The sequence below is a fragment of the Myxine glutinosa genome, chromosome 13 (genome assembly GCF_964187855.1).
Source record: "Myxine glutinosa chromosome 13, kmMyxGlut1.1, whole genome shotgun sequence".
NCBI classification, from domain to species: domain Eukaryota; kingdom Metazoa; phylum Chordata; class Myxini; order Myxiniformes; family Myxinidae; genus Myxine; species Myxine glutinosa.
In genome coordinates, this window is record NC_136273.1 from 59,529,895 (window position 1) to 59,546,318 (window position 16,424).

The following is a 16,424-nucleotide window of genomic DNA, read 5'->3' on the forward strand; positions in this document are numbered from 1 at the left end:
GATGGCTGCCGTGGCGGCCATATTGAAAATCGCTGCGTGCCCATTTTCGAAAGGAACCTTCCTCTACCAAACCCCAACACACACTGCAAAAACGAATTTAATCGGTGAAGCCATTCTGCTCGAAATTGACGGAAACCAATTTCAAGTTAGCTACCGTGGCGGCCATATTGAAAATCGCAGCGCGCCCATTTTCGAAAGGAACCTTCCTCTACCCAATCCCAACACACACTGCGAAAATGGATTTAATCGGACAAGCCGTTCTCCTTGAAATTGACGGAAAGAAAAAGTTGATGTACGCCCGTGTTGTGGAAATCAAAGATACAACAATGTCTCAGATCACGAGTTTAATCGAAATCAATCCCTAGCAATACCTGGGGAAGAAATCAACAAGTATAACATCAGTACTCAGCATGCATCTGAATTAATAATGGGTATAACATCCAAGCACAAGCAAGCGCTGAGCAAAGCGATTCTACGTACCAATCCAGACATGCACACAATATATGTCCCTGGAGTGGTCGCTGCGCTTCACGTCCAAGTTCTTTATAATGAACGCGCAGCGGCCGAAAGTAGCATGTCACCTGCGCTTTGAACTTCGACACAATTTCACGACATTCAACCCAGCGGTAAAACTACACTTCTCCCAAAGGTTAGAACCAAGCAAGCAAGCTATATAGCAGTGTGGAAAATACTTTAGAGAGCAGATGATTACGTAAAGCAGCGAGCCATGTTAATCCCAGCCGAAGCGATCGAGACGGCGGGTTTCTCTCCCGGTGCGCGTTCGATACACGTCAGGGGATTCAACCGCGTGTCCGAATCCACCCTCGCCGGGATAACCGCCTATCTCGGGTGATGGCGGCGGAACCATCAATGTCGATCGGATCGGGCGCATGAGGGGGCGGGGTTGACGGCGAATCCCCCATCATCGGATTCCCCGGACTGAGCTCCGGCCGAGCGGCATCCCCGCACGGAGCAAGATGACGCACCGAAACAGTAGACTCGCGTCCGTCGGTCAGCAGCACTCGAGCGTGTTCGGGATTGGCTTGGAGAATATGAACCTTGTCAACAAGCGGGTCATATTTACTCGGGCGAACCGTGCGTTTGAGAAAAGCCGGTCCGGGCTCGGCAAGCCAGCCCGGCAAAGGCCGAATGCAACTGTACTGCGCGAGTAACGAAACAGACGATCGTGAGGAGTTTGATTTGTAGCGGTGTACAATAAAGTCCGAATCGAGTTTAACGCCCCGTGTACCATCCAAGTCCATCGGTCTAGTCCTAGTCCGTGGGTCTTAAGGCCGAGAGTAAAGGCTTTCCATATAATGCCATTAAATCTTTCCACCTGACCGTTCGCCTGGGGCCTGTACGGAGTGGTATAACTAGAGGCGATATTTCGCTGAAGCAAAAAGGGGTTCGCACATCTTGGGACAAAAACACAGCACCTCCATCGGTATGTACATAGCCCGGATTCCCAAACATGGAAAACAAACTCGCTTGCTCGAGTGCTTAAGCCACTTCGTGAGGGTTCTTAATTAATTAGTCACAAGGCCGGGGAAGTTTGGTTGTTATAACACCCTTTGAATATCTAAATATCTTTTTGAATATCCTCCCTTCTTCTCTCCTCCCTCCTTTCTCTCTCTTCCCTTCCCCTATCCACTTTCCCTTCCTCTTCCCCATTTCCCTTCCCCCTCCCCATTTCCCTTCCCCTTTCCACTTTCCCATCCCCCTCCCCATTTCCCTTCCCCTGTCCTTCCCCCCTCACATTTCCCTCCCCCCCCCCATTTCCCTTGACCATCCCCCTTCCCTTTCTCCCCCCCCCCCCCACCCCTCTTCCCCTCCCCCCTTCCCCTCCCCCTTCTCCTCCTTATTGTTTTTAATATATTGGCCAAATTGTGCGCTACGGATTCCATTTCACTTTCATAATAAACCTTATGATCCACGAGCCAAACATAATTACCCTTAGTCAGGCAGATAGGTGTATCCATCATAAGAATTGTGGGTTTAGACGTACAAGCATGAAATTTGGCACAGTCATAGATAATAATCTAATGAATAATTCCAGATATGGACCCACCGCGAAAACGTCCTATGGTAGACATGGCGGCCATTTTACAAAATGGCCGTTTTGACCGCGATTATTTTTTACCGGACGACACAAACGCTTCTTTATGTTCTAATGAAATGACTCTAGATACACATATATGCCATAATTGTATTCTCCAAATGACCACAATTTGCATTTGTGTTGCCAGCAATGTCAATTAACCCACCAAGCACTGTAACGGTAACTTATATTACTAGATAGTTCCAGTTTGATCTTGTTTATACGTCACAATTTTCTTCACCACACTGGCACAAAGCGGTACATTTCAAACTAGCTTGTTTGCACTTGCATCGTCCCTTGCAACCCTTTTTGCATTTACAACAAATCAGCTCCCTTGATGAAATGCTGGCTTCAGGAAGCATGGACCACAGGGGTTTCCAGTTGTGGGGATCGATCCATCCCCAATCCCCAGGTGAGGGCAGATCCATAACAACCTTGAGCATGTTTCCCCAGCAGTGGCCACCCGTGTACACAGCCCTCTTGATTTGTTGTACCAGGGCTCCTCTGGTAGGGGGAATAGCTTGCATGGCTCGTCCTTTCTTCGTGAAGAGTGCCTGTCGAGCTTCATCTATGTTGACGAGATTGCTGGTGCGATCGTAGAGAAGAATGGTGAACCGCTCGAGCACTGCCACAACGTCATCAGAGATGTCTGCTGTCCCCGTGGAGAGATGAACTAACGCTGGCGTCAATTCGTCAAATACTTTCCAGGTATCCCAGGCTGTATTCTTGCCCCGTGTATTAAATGACGAGACTGTGTCACACCCTGTGTATGCATGGAACATCGGGAGGGCCTGTGACTTATCTGGTCCGAGGAATGCTGCAATTTCATGTGCTGGAATATACCTGAAGTGCTGGCCTGTCTCAAAGGCCACCCAAAGCTCCTGGATTTTGAGGTTGGTTGTTGCTGCCACAGCCAATACCACTATATCTGTATCCACCGTACGCAGAAGAATTTTCTGAAATCCATCACGGACTGCATCCGCGAGATGTATCATCATTCGTGTATCAGCCTCCTCATGGTCACATGGGGCAAGATGACTGGTGTCGCGTGCGGGAATGCACGTCACATCTGAACCATCCGTGGTGACTATCTGCTTATCTGATACAAGATGTGTGATGTGTTTTGTCAAGAAGGCAAACAGTTCTGTTTTGTTTGCATCAATTCTCAGGAACTGCTGCCAATTTCCTGGAAGAACAGTGGATCCGTCAACTCTCCTTCGAATGCCTTTCCCACGTTTGTCCCTGGCTTGAGATTTCAGGCTGTTGTCACGGTACTGGTCCCAGACTATATCCACACGACAGGCTCTTTGCAAGTGACCTTGCATGTGTGGCAAGAATACTTTCAGCGCATAATCATCAAAGGTTTTGGCAGCAACTGGTTTCAGAACGTTCACCAACACTGCCCCGTCAAGGATAGTGACGTCAGTATCTGGTTTTGGAGCATCACCTCTGACCTCTGCGCAACTCTCTAGACACACCAATAGATCTGATTTGAGACACACTAGACTAAAAGCGGCCATTTTCGGCTACCATAGGACGTTTTCGCGGTGGGTCCATATCTGGAATTATTCATTAGACTATTATCTATGACTGTGCCAAATGTCATGCTTGTACATATAAACCCACAATTGTTACACCTATCTGCCTGACTACCTGCGCTCATGCAGGGTTAAGCATTCAGGTACGTGCGTACGTACTCAAACGTGCCTTGCCTTGGAAACACGATCGATGATCATTACATAATTGAAGCGTATCATCAAAATCTGGATTCGGATATGAGGATTGGATCCTGTAGACTAAATAAATGTCCAAATCGGGAGTGAAATCTTACGTACGCGCGTGTCTGCATTTCAGTAAAGTAAAGTGTGTGCCATGTCAGCATTTTAAAAATTCAATTTTCTCGGCAACCGTTGGTCCGATTGACATGAAATTTTCACCATAGGAGGGCCCCCTCCTGCAGAATATTTTAGTGAATATTATGACTCACAGGTCACGCGGTACGGGCGCCATCTTGGAAAAACCAAAAAACTTTGCACTGAAGGAGCTGCGCTCCAACGCGAGTCGAAAGAATTGACGCGACCAAAGACGGAATTCGTCCGAGTTGCTTTATTGAAACCAAACAGCTCAGGTATTCTCACCAGCCCGTTTATCGGGCAGCAATATATATACACATTTATGTCGGGAAGTTTGCCCGGCAAAAGCTATACCGGGCATGCCCGGGTATCAAGGGCGAGCCTTGGAAAGGCGAGTCTGGACCTGCCCGGGCGTGTTTGGCTGCGGCCTGGCAAGTCGAGGCTGGGCGTGCCCGGGCGCTCTGGGCGAGCACTGGAAAGGCGATAGCGGGCATGCCCGGACGCTCTGGGCGAGCCCTGGAAAGGCGATAGCGGGCATGCCCGGACGCTCTGGGCGTGCCCTGGAAAGGCGATAGCGGGCATGCCCGGACGCTCTGGGCGAGCCCTGGAAAGGCGATAGCGGGCATGCCCGGACGCTCTGGGCGAGCCCTGGAAAGGCGAGAGCGGGCATGCCCGGGAAAGACGAGACCGGGCGTGCCCGGGAGGTTCGGGCGTGCCCGGGAACAGTGAGTCCGGGCATGCCCGGGAGAGGCGCGTCTGGCCGTGTTCTGGCCGGTGCAAGGCGATTATGTACATCCAGCGGTAACCGCGACACACGCCCCTCCAGAATCGACCTGCACCGGCAGGGTCAATTTAAGGGGGGTCCGGATGACCCGGCCGAAGCGACCCCTGGAGGGTCGTGGGGAGGGGTCTGACGTGGTGGTGGGTGGTCGAGCGGGGGGAACTGTGGACAGGGGGCGGCCTCGCCGCGGAGGAAGGGCCAACCGTGGTGGTCGGTCGACGTCCATGTGCGCCGGTTTGAGGCGGTCCACAGAAATCCGGTCCGGCCGGCCGCCGAAGTCGACGATGAAAGACTTGTCGCCCCGTCGCAGGACCCGGAAGGGCCCGTCGTACGGCGGCCGGAGTGGCCCCCGGTGCGCGTCATGACGCACAAAGACGTACTCCGCTGTGCGAAGCGCCGGGGGGACGTAGGACTGGGGGCCACCGTGGCGGGACGTCGGCACGGGGGCAAATCGTCGGGCGGCCTCCTGGAGGTCCGAGCGCTGGCGAGCGGCGGACCAGGGACTGGTAGCGTCAGGCACGAATTCGCCCGGGACGCGGAGTGGCTGGCCGTAGACGAGCTCGGCGGCGGACGCCTGGAGGTCTTCCTTGGGGGCCGTGCGAAGGCCCAAAAGGACCCACGGCAGCCGGTCGGCCCAACCGTCGTCCTGAAGGCCGGCCATGAGTGCGGCCTTCATGGAGCGGTGAAACCGCTCGCACAACCCATTGGCTTGGGGGTGGTAGGCCGTGGTGCGGTGCAGCGTGACCCCCAACGAACGGGCGACCGCGCCCCAAAGCTCAGACGTGAACTGTGGGCCGCGGTCGGACGAGATGTCCGCTGGTGCGCCGAAGCGTGCGACCCAGGTGGCGATGAACGCCTGCGCCACGTCGGCGGTGGTGGTGGAGGTGAGGGGCACGGCCTCCGGCCACCTGGTGGTCCTGTCCACCATGGTGAGCAGGTGGGTGAACCCCCGCGAGGGGGGCAGGGGACCCACCAGGTCCACGTGGACGTGGTCGAAACGCCGTTCAGGCACGGCAAAAGGTGCCAGCGGGGCCTGGGTGTGACGGTGGACCTTGGCTCGCTGGCAGGCCGTGCAGGCATTGGCCCAGTCGCGGATGTTTCGTCGAAGGCCGTGCCAGACGAAACGCGCCGACACCAGCTTCTGAGAAGCTTTCCGGCCCGGGTGAGAAAGGCCGTGGATGGAGGCGAAGATGCGGCGCTGCCAGGAAACGGGCACGATGGGGCGAGGCTGGCCCTGGGAGACGTCGCAGAGCAGGACGGTGCCCGCGAAGGGGATGTTGGCCAGGCGGAGGCCCGTGTCCGCCACGCGGAGTGCCTGCACCGAGGCGTCGGTGGTCTGGTCGGCCGCCATGAGCGTGAAGTCCACGCCGAGGTGGACCGCGTTCGCACTGGCCCGCGAAAGGCAGTCGGCCACGGCGTTGTCTTTGCCGGCGATGTGCTGGATGTCCGTGGTGAACTCCGACACGGCGGAGAGGTGGCGCTGCTGGCGGGCCGACCACGGCTCCGTGACCTTAGCCATTGCGTAGACCAACGGCTTGTGGTCGACGAAAGCCGTGAACGGGCGGCCCTCCAGGAGGTGTCGGAAATGGCGAACGGCCAGGAATAGCCCGAGCAGCTCGCGGTCGAACGTGCTGTAGTTTAACTCGTTCGGCCGGAGTTGCCGGCTGAAAAAAGCGAGTGGCTGCCAAACCCCGTCCACCCATTGCTCATGGACGGCGCCCACCGCGTAGTTGGAGGCGTCCGTAGTGAGGGCGATGGGCGCGTTGAGCACCGGGTGAGCCAGCAGCGTTGCGTCGGCGAGGGCCCGTTTGGCACTGGCGAAGGCCGCGTCCATGGCCGCGGACCAAACAATGTCATGCTTGGCCGGCTTGCCCCGGAGGGCCTCGTAAAGGGGCCGCATGAGCTGAGCAGCGCGGGGCACGAATCGGTGATAAAAATTCACCATGCCGAGGAACTCTTGGAGGGCCTTGATGGAACGGGGACGCGGGAACGTGGTGATGGCCTCGACCTTGGTCGGCAGCGGCACGGCCCCGGTCTTGGTGATGCGGTGGCCCAAAAAGTCAACGGTCGTCGTGCCGAAGTGGCATTTGACCGGGTTGACAATTAAGCCGTGCTCGCTGAGGCGACCGAACAGTGTTCGGAGGTGGAGGAGGTGCTCGGCGCGGGACGTGCTGGCGACGAGGATGTCATCCAGATAGACGAAAAGAAACGGCAGGTCGCGCAGCACGCCGTCCATCAAGCGCTGGAACGCCTGGGCCGCGTTCTTGAGGCCAAACGGCATCCGCAAAAATTCGAACAGGCCGAACGGCGTGATGACGGCCGTCTTCGGGACGTCGGCCGCCCGGACAGGTACCTGGTGGTAGCCCCGTATCAGGTCAATTTTCGAAAAGATGACCCGTCCCGCCAAACGGGCGGAAAAGTCCTGAATATGCGGGATCGGGTACCTGTCGGGGGTGGTAGCGTCATTGAGACGGCGGTAGTCACCACACGGGCGCCATCCACCCCCCGGCTTTGGCACGATGTGCAGTGGCGAGGCCCACGCGCTATCGGAGCGCCGCACGATGCCGAGGTGCTCCAACGCGTCGAATTCGGCCTTTGCCACGGCGAGCTTGGCTGGGTCGAGGCGGCGGGCCCTGGCGTAGACTGGCGGGCCCGTAGTGGGTATGTGGTGCTCGATCCCGTGCCGCACCGCGACGGCCGAAAACGTCGGCTGCGTGAGGGCCGGGAATTCCACGAGCAGGCGAGCGAACTCGTTCGTTGCCGGGAGGGCGCACGCCAGTTCGGTCGGCGCGGAGCTGCTCATTGTGCACGCCAGGGAGCTGAAGGTCTCGGCGTGGACAAGGCGACGTCGTTTGACGTCGACCAGCAGCCCGTGCGCGCAGAGGAAGTCGGCGCCCAGCAAAGCCACGGGGACGCTGGCGGTAACGAAAGTCCATTCAAAGCGCTGGCTGCCGAAGCAGAGGGTGACGACGCGTGGGCCGAAAGTGCGTATGGCCGAGCCATTAGCAGCGACCAAAGAGGGGCCGCAAACTGCGTCCAGCCTGTCCTGCTCGGAGGCAGGTATGACGCTCAGTTGGGCGTCGGCAGCGGCACGGCCCCGGTCGCACAGGAAACGCCGTCCAGACGCTTTGTCCCGAATAAACAGCAAGTTGCCCGAGTGGCCGGCGCTCATGTCTGGGAATGAACGCCGGCCCGGCCGTTTCCCGACCTGCCGAAAGTGCACGGGGGCCGGCACGTCCGAGCCTTGTGTCCGAACCTGGCGTGGTAATAACACCACGCCCGGTCAGGTGGAGACCCCGGCCGTCGTGTCGGAAGCGGGCGGTGCGGCGTGGCGGCCGCCAGTTGCACCGGCAGTTCGGCCTCCAACAGCGCAGGGCGCTCGGGCGTCGTGGGCGTCGCCTCGGACGGCGGCGGGCTCCAGGTAACCGCGCCGATGTGCTGGCCCGCCGAGGAGATCTTATCGGCTTCCCTGGCGAGGGCGCGGGAATCCGTGATCAACGTGCCAGCCAGGGCGAGGCGTACCGGGTTAGGCAGCTGACGGAGGAACAGCTCCCGGAACAGGAATGCCGGAGAGTGCTCGCCGAGCAACGAGAGCATATAGTCCATGCGCTCGGACGGGCGCGTGTCGCCGAGCTCGGGCAGCTCAAGCAGGCGCCGTGCGCGTGCTGCCGGTGAGAGGGCGAAAGCGCCGAGGAGGAGCGTCTTCAGCGCGTCGTATTTGTCAGCAGCCGGCGGGTGCTGGAGGAGGCTCAAGGCGCGGGCCGCGGTGGTGGAACCGAGCGCCGCCACAACATGGTGGAAGCGGGTGTCGTCCGCGGTGATGCCTCGCAGGGCGAACTGGGAGTCCGCCTGGGCGAACCAAACAGCCGCGTGAGTCTCCCAGAAGGTAGGCAGTTTAAGCGTCACTGCTGTATCCATGTCGGTAGGTCACCAATGAAGGAGCTGCGCTCCAACGCGAGTCGAAAGAATTGACGCGACCAAAGACGGAATTCGTCCGAGTTGCTTTATTGAAACCAAACAGCTCAGGTATTCTCACCAGCCCGTTTATCGGGTAGCAATATATATACACATTTATGTCGGGAAGTTTGCCCGGCAAAAGCTATACCGGGCATGCCCGGGTATCAAGGGCGAGCCTTGGAAAGGCGAGTCTGGACCTGCCCGGGCGTGTTTGGCTGCGGCCTGGCAAGTCGAGGCTGGGCGTGCCCGGGCGCTCTGGGCGAGCACTGGAAAGGCGATAGCGGGCATGCCCAGACGCTCTGGGCGAGCCCTGGAAAGGCGATAGCGGGCATGCCCAGACGCTCTGGGCGTGCCCTGGAAAGGCGATAGCGGGCATGCCCGGACGCTCTGGGCGAGCCCTGGAAAGGCGATAGCGGGCATGCCCGGACGCTCTGGGCGAGCCCTGGAAAGGCGAGAGCGGGCATGCCCGGGAAAGACGAGACCGGGCGTGCCCGGGAGGTTCGGGCGTGCCCGGGAACAGTGAGTCCGGGCATGCCCGGGAGAGGCGCGTCTGGCCGTGTTCTGGCCGGTGCAAGGCGATTATGTACATCCAGCGGTAACCGCTACAGCACCTCTATATCTCAAAAACCGCTGACAGAAATAATTGAGACAGGTCTCATTGAAAAGAACTCTCCATGTGGAATAACATATGTGAATGATGATGTCATAGTGGCCGCCGTTATGACATCATAATTCGACAAATAAAAAACTTTATCCAATCAGGATGAAATTTCTTGAGCATCTTGTTGGTATAAATCTATGCAGAAATAAAATTCTAATGACGTCGTAGGTCACGTGGTTCGGCCGTCATATTGTTTTGAGTGAAAAGCCAGAAAAACCACTAAAATCCAATTTTCTCCAAAACGACTGAACAGATCTCGCCCAAACTTTGCAGGCAGAATTGCATACCCATGACGAACAAAAAAGTCATTGAACATGACATCATGCGTCACATGGTTTCAGAGTTATGGCGTTTTTAAGCATAAACTTTTAAAACCTAGCTCCTCCCTCATTTGTGATCCTATCGAGGGGAAACTTTACAGATGTGTTCAGCATATCGGTCTACTAAAATTACCTTTTGGAATTTGCGATAGGTGACGTGGTTTGGCAGATATAAATAATTAAACGAAAATATTTAAAAATTTATAACTCTTGAACCGCTTCATTGATCGGCGTGAAACTTCACATGTAAGTAGAGGTAATGAAGTGTAACAAGTGTGCAAGATTTCAAGATGATTGGATGTATGGTCTGGAAGCTAGAAGTTGTTATTGCGTGAAGAAGAGTCTTCTGGAGTGGGCATGGAATTAATTATCACACTGCACATGACGAGTAGGCAAAGTACGGAGCGACCTCACGGGGTCATTTTGACCTGAAATAAAATTCTGATTTCAGATTTGTCAATCGCTGAGGTATATTAACACACGACCAAAACAGATTTGGCGAAATTCCGACGATTTTTGACGAAAATATAGGTATAAAATTTGTGTCTGCATTTTAGTAACGTAAAGTGTGTGCTGTGTCAGCATTTAAAAAATTGAAACGTGGCTCATTGTAAAGAACTCTATATGGGGAATAGGTGTTGTTAACGATGACGTCATTATTGCCATAATTATGAAGACATAATTCGACAGGGACAATGCTTAGTCTGATCAGTTTGAAATTTATTGAGCATGATCTATGCAACAATTATTTAGAAAATATAAATTTATGATGTCATCGCTCACGTGGTCTGGCAGCCATATTGGATCATAAAAAAGAAACGTTCAAAAATAGAAGAGTTGGCTCACACCAAGTTGACTGCACAGGGTAAGTATTCTATGAATACCATCCAGTTACCAACCAAGTATTGACTATTGCCATGGAAACGACGAGAGCACATTAATCAGGTCAGTATCACAATATATACACACTAATGCCTTATATACATACATTTGCATGTATATTTACATGTATTACTTTGCTTGCAAGAATACTGTATATACACCCTAATGCCTTTGTGCATACATTTGCATGTATATTTACATATGTATTCCTTTGCTTGCATGAATACTGCATCCGATGTAGGCCATAGTCTACTGGGTGGCTGCGCACATACTTGAAAGGTGTTATGGAAATGACCTATATCGAGCTTGATTGTCTAAACAAATCTGGAAATTAGTTGCCATGGAAACCATGCAACTTACATGCCATGACGTTGTGTATAAACAAACTTGTATTTAAATTAAACTGAATCTTGTATTTGCTTGTTCACGCTCCTCTTTCTGGTGAAATGACCGAATTCTGTGAATTCAGGAGTCATTCAAAGGTGAATTGATGTTGCAGATAAAGTATGCCCTGGGCAAGATACAGTACTAACTCTTTACCAGCAGTTGTACTGCATAGTGAAAGAACTGCAATGGGCAAGTCCAGAACTGCTTAAGAATCTTGTCATCAAGCGTAGGGATTTTCATGTCGCCCACACCTTCATGAGAGTGATTGGACAACACCTACAAGACTCTGGTCTGGCTGATGTTTGGAGAGAGAATTTGAGAGTCTGGTTGTCGTTTGCAGTGACAGATGTCCTGCTGCTACTTGTACACTTTGTGAGCCAGCTCAACAAAGAAGTTTGGTTTCAATCTGGAACAGGGAAGCAGCACCATTTTGTTAAGGTCATGAGATTGACCTACCTATGCCTATCCACAGAAAACTTCCTTATTTCCATGCAGTGACAGGCTGTGATAGAGTTAGCAGCATGTATGGCATTGGAAAGAAGCGAGCATGGAAAACATTTCTTTCAATCATGACAACACAACAACTCACATTCAGTCAGGTCATTATCCTCAGTTGAAACAAGCCCGTGCCTCTGCAGCACAATGTGGTGAGACGAGTGCAGCGAGCCGATCCATGCTCGTAATTATAATTAATTAGTAATAATAATGAATGTATAATCCCCTGCCTCCAATCCCCCGCCGCCTTGCTACTTCATCTTGGGAGTATTAACATCGGAAAGTTCATTCCACCACCCCCATCCTCCTGGGGTATCATTACCAATCAGCTTGCTGTCGCTTGCCAAGCCAGCCGTTCCTTATCAATTGTTTAGTTGGAGTGCAAGCTTGAATGCTTAAACCACTTGGTGCACGCTCCACAAGCTGATTGGTAAAGGAACACACTCCTGCTCCCTCCTCCTGCTCTGCCACCTCCTCCTTTTCCTCCCTCTCCCCGTCCTACTGCTTCCCACTCACCCTTCCTCCTGCTCCCTGCTCACCCCGTCTCCTACTCCTCCCTCACCATCCTCATGCTCTTCCTTTCCCCATCCTCCTGCTCCTCTCTCCCCGTCTTCCTGCTCCTCCTTCCCTGACTCACTACTCCCCCTCCCTGCCCGCCTGCTCCCTCTACGGCTCGGGAACAAAGTAAGGAAGAGACATATTGAGTGGAAAGGTAATGTCATGAAGGTGAACATTGCAGCCCAGACGTGAAGTACCAGCGTAGTACATTTGGAGTGTCTGCATTTGATTTGATGAGTGAACACATGTTTGATTCAGAGGCTGACAATAATTATAGCTTCGCTCTGATTTGGAGCATCTATCCATGCTATTGTAAAGTCTGATTCCATCACCAGGTGAAACAACGAATGAAAAGCAAGGTGAGGGAGTGCATTAGGAAGAAGTACAGCAAGCTAGCAGGTATCATTAATAATTTAAGGTGGATCACAATCGAGTGCCTATAATGTCGAGACTACATTTATTTACTCATGATGGATCACAATCGAGTGGCTATAATTGCAGAACTACTCACTTGTAATCATATTGTTTTTCTGTGTTCTGTTGGATGTGATTGTCCCTTTAACTGCACTTTTGCCTGGTCCCAAGTCCAAGCATCTTCATGCCGGATGAATCCCCACTCAGTCTCTCACAATTAGGGAGCAAATAACTCGAGTCGACCATTACAGTGTTGCTTTGGTTGTATGCTTGGGGTTATTGTGCTGTTGGAAAGTAAATCTTTGCCGCAGTCTAAGGTCTTTTTCACTGTGAGGCAGGTTCTCCTCAAGGATTTACTTTTATTTGGCTCCATTCATTGTTCCATTTATCCTTACAATTCTCGCAGTCCCTACTGCTGAAAAGCATCCCCATTGCATGATGTTTCCACCAGCATGCTTCACAGTAGGGATGATGTTAGATGGGTGATGAGCTGTTCTCGGTTTCCGCCAGAAATAGCACTTTGAATTCAGGCCAAAGAGTTCAATTTTCGTCTCATCATATCGTAGAATCTTTTCCCTCAAGCTCTGAGTCTTTCACGTGCCTTTCTGCAAACTCCAGGTGTGCTATCATGCACCTTTTTCTCATGAGTGGCTTCCATCTGGCCACTCTCCCATAAAGTGCTGCAGAGACTGTTGTCGTTCTAGCAGGTTCTCCAATCCTAGGGAAGGGACTCTATTTCTGTCAGAGTGATCATCGGGTTCTTGGTCACCTCCCTAACCAAATCTTCTGCCAAGGTCCAATGCTCACTTTGGTCGGACAGCCAGCGCAAGGAAGTCTGTGTCTTTCCATATTCTTTCCATTTTTTAAATATGGAGCTCATTGGGCTCTTGGGAACTTTCAACACTTTGGAAATTGTTTTAAACCCTTCCCCAGGTGAATGCTCCTCACAATTCTATCTCGGAGGTCTGCAGACAGTTCCTTGAACTTCATGATGGTAGAGTTTCTGTTCTGACATGCACTGTCAACTGTGGGACCTTGTATAGAAAAATGTGTTTCTTTCCAAATCATGCCCAATCAATTGAATTGGCTACAGATGGACTTCAATTAAGTTGTGGAGACATCTCAAGGGTAATCAAAGGAAATTGGATGCACCTGAGCTCAATTTGGCATGTCATAGCAAAGTGGTTGAATACTTTCTGACTGCAGACATCTCAGCTTTTCAATTTTAATTAATGTGCGAAGATTTCTAAAAAAACAAATTCCACTTTGACATTATAAGGTATTTTGTGTTGATCAACAACAACAACAACAACATCATGCATTTTAAGGCCATTTTCCCTACTAGAGCGGGGGTTAGCCTTGCCAACCTTTTCCATTTTGCCCTATTTTCTGAAATCTCTCCTTGTTAACCCCCTTGCCCGCATTTCTTCTTCCACTATCTTTAGCCAAGTCTTTCTCGGTCTTCCCCGTCCTCTACTCCCTCCTACATTCATTTCCATCACTCTTCTCAACCAGTCACTTTCATCCTTCCTCAACACATGACCAAACCATCTCAACCTGTTCCTCTTCACAGAATCAATCACAGGCTCTATTCCCATCATCTTTCGCAATTCATCATTTGTCTTCCTCTCTCTCAACGATACTCCGCACATCCACCGAACCATTCGCATTTCCACCCTTTCCAGCCTTCGTTGCTGCTCTACGTTCATTACCCATGTCTCGCTCCCATAAATCATAACACTTCTCACACATGCAGCATACACCTTTCCCTTCAGCTTCAATGACACTCCCCTCCTCATCAGCACGCCACTCAGTTCCCGAAACTTCTTCCATGCACATCTCACTCGAGCAACCGTTGCCGAGTCTGATCCACCTTCTCCATTCAGCACGTCTCCGAGGTAGCAAAATGTTTTCATTTTGTGTGTTGATCAATGACAAATAATCTCACTTTAATCCATTTTTTAATTCAGGTTGTAACATAACAAAATGTGAAAAATATCAAGGGGTGTGAATACTTACTGAAGGCATTGTAAATATAATAGATTTCACCTGTACATCAGTGAACTATATTCATCAGTTCCAGTAAAAGTTTATGCTTGAAAAGCTGGACTTGCAAGTCGGTAGAGCCGGTCGGTGTTTCTGCGAGAATCCACTCGCCTTAGTCACGGCAGATGTTGACGTGAAGAAGAAGCTTGAAAATTGCCACATGACCTCAGCAGTTTGTTATGGTGATTTAGTCTGTTGACCCATCCAGGTGTCCCGTGACGATTGCAGACGGCGTGCGAGAGATGTTATAGCCTTGTCCCACGTACGTGAGAGATTTAATCACAAACCGCTCCTTTTTTGAGAGATGCTGATTCAACTCTTTCCCAAATGGATTCCTTTACACCATGAGCAAACCACTTTTTACGGCGTAGCCCATAGGACAAAGCCTTCTAGAACGGTGTTTGTCCGTCTGTATGTATGTATGTATGTATGTCCACTCAAACGTATACCAACCAGAGCTGAGGATCTGGTCACATGACATGGTGATGTGATTACGTCTGATGTCATTACGGCGGCAGTCCAGCGGCTGACTCTCCACACACCGCAATTTTGATTTAAATGCCGTACATGCCAAACATATTGTCGAACCTGTCATATATCACAATCGCCATGCTCTACCTTTACGTTTTTCATTCTGTGTAAAACACAAACAAACCAATTGTTAAAATGACCATCAAATATCGAAAGCATCGGCGTTACGGCTCTTCCAACAAAACGGTACGTACCCAACACTTGTGGGGTATAATCTAGATTACAGTAGATCTTCCCTCAGTTCTGTAAGTAAAACTTACCTCACGGATGTCGGGATTCCTCCAAATTTATTTGTTTAATGTTATAAACAGCATCAGTGACTGTTTAAAAAGCTAATCAAGTGTGTTTGTGGTAGTTCGGGAGCGTATGTAATCCCGTGGGATTTTGATGTTTATTTTGTATTCTTTGCGGGAAATCATTAATTTATGATGTGAGTAAGGGAAAAAAATTTGGCACCAATTTTTTCGAGTATGTTTGCATCTTTTTTATGCAAATTAGGTATGACGTCATAATTCGTAAATAAAAATTAAACGATGTAAATTTTCTTTGCAAAATCTGATAAATATTTTATTTTGTGGACCCTATGCATAGATTTTAGCGGACATTGTCTGTATTCAGTATCTTATTGATCAATAATATACTGAAACGCAAAAGAAACTTACCACCTTTGAAACCTTTAAATATCAACAATAACACTGCGTGTAGTAAATGTGTGAACTTATTTGTGGACAATAGTGTCCTCACTGTCAGACAAAACGGTCACGGATGGTCACTTGAACCTTCAATGGTCACTTCATAGCACAGCTGTTGAACAGCCGTTTTGACTGTCAGTGATTAGCCAAGGGGTACGGGATGATTTTAATGAGCTGCACGTGATGTCTTGATATTGGCTTTAAAAAGGCCAGTGCAAAATGGGCATTTCAATCAACATGCCACGATTGTCAAGGGATAAACGGCAGCATGCCCTGGGCATGCTGCAAGGCGGACTGAGCTACCGTGAGGTGGCACGTCGCCTTGGCTGTTCACACCAGACGATATTGGCCCTGGTGGACAGAGACACCCTCCACAACTCTGCAGATGACAGACCTCGATCAGGGAGGCCAAGAGTCACCACTGCAAGGCAGGACAGGCAGATGGTCCGAAGTCACCTGCGGGATCGATTCCCTCCAGCATCCCGCACTGCGGCAGAAACTCCGGGGCGTGCAAACCATGGATCTCCAATGATACTGCACGAAGACGACTGCATGACTATGGTCTGACTGCCAGAAGACCATACAGAGGCCCCGTGATGATGGCTGCCCATCGCCGCAACCGACAGAGATGGTGCCAGCAGCATCAGCCGTGGACCTTGGCGCAGTGGAACGAGGTCGCTTTCAGCGATGAGTCAAGGTTCTGTGTGGACAGTCCTGATGGGCGTGAGCGTGTCTGGAGAAGAACTGGC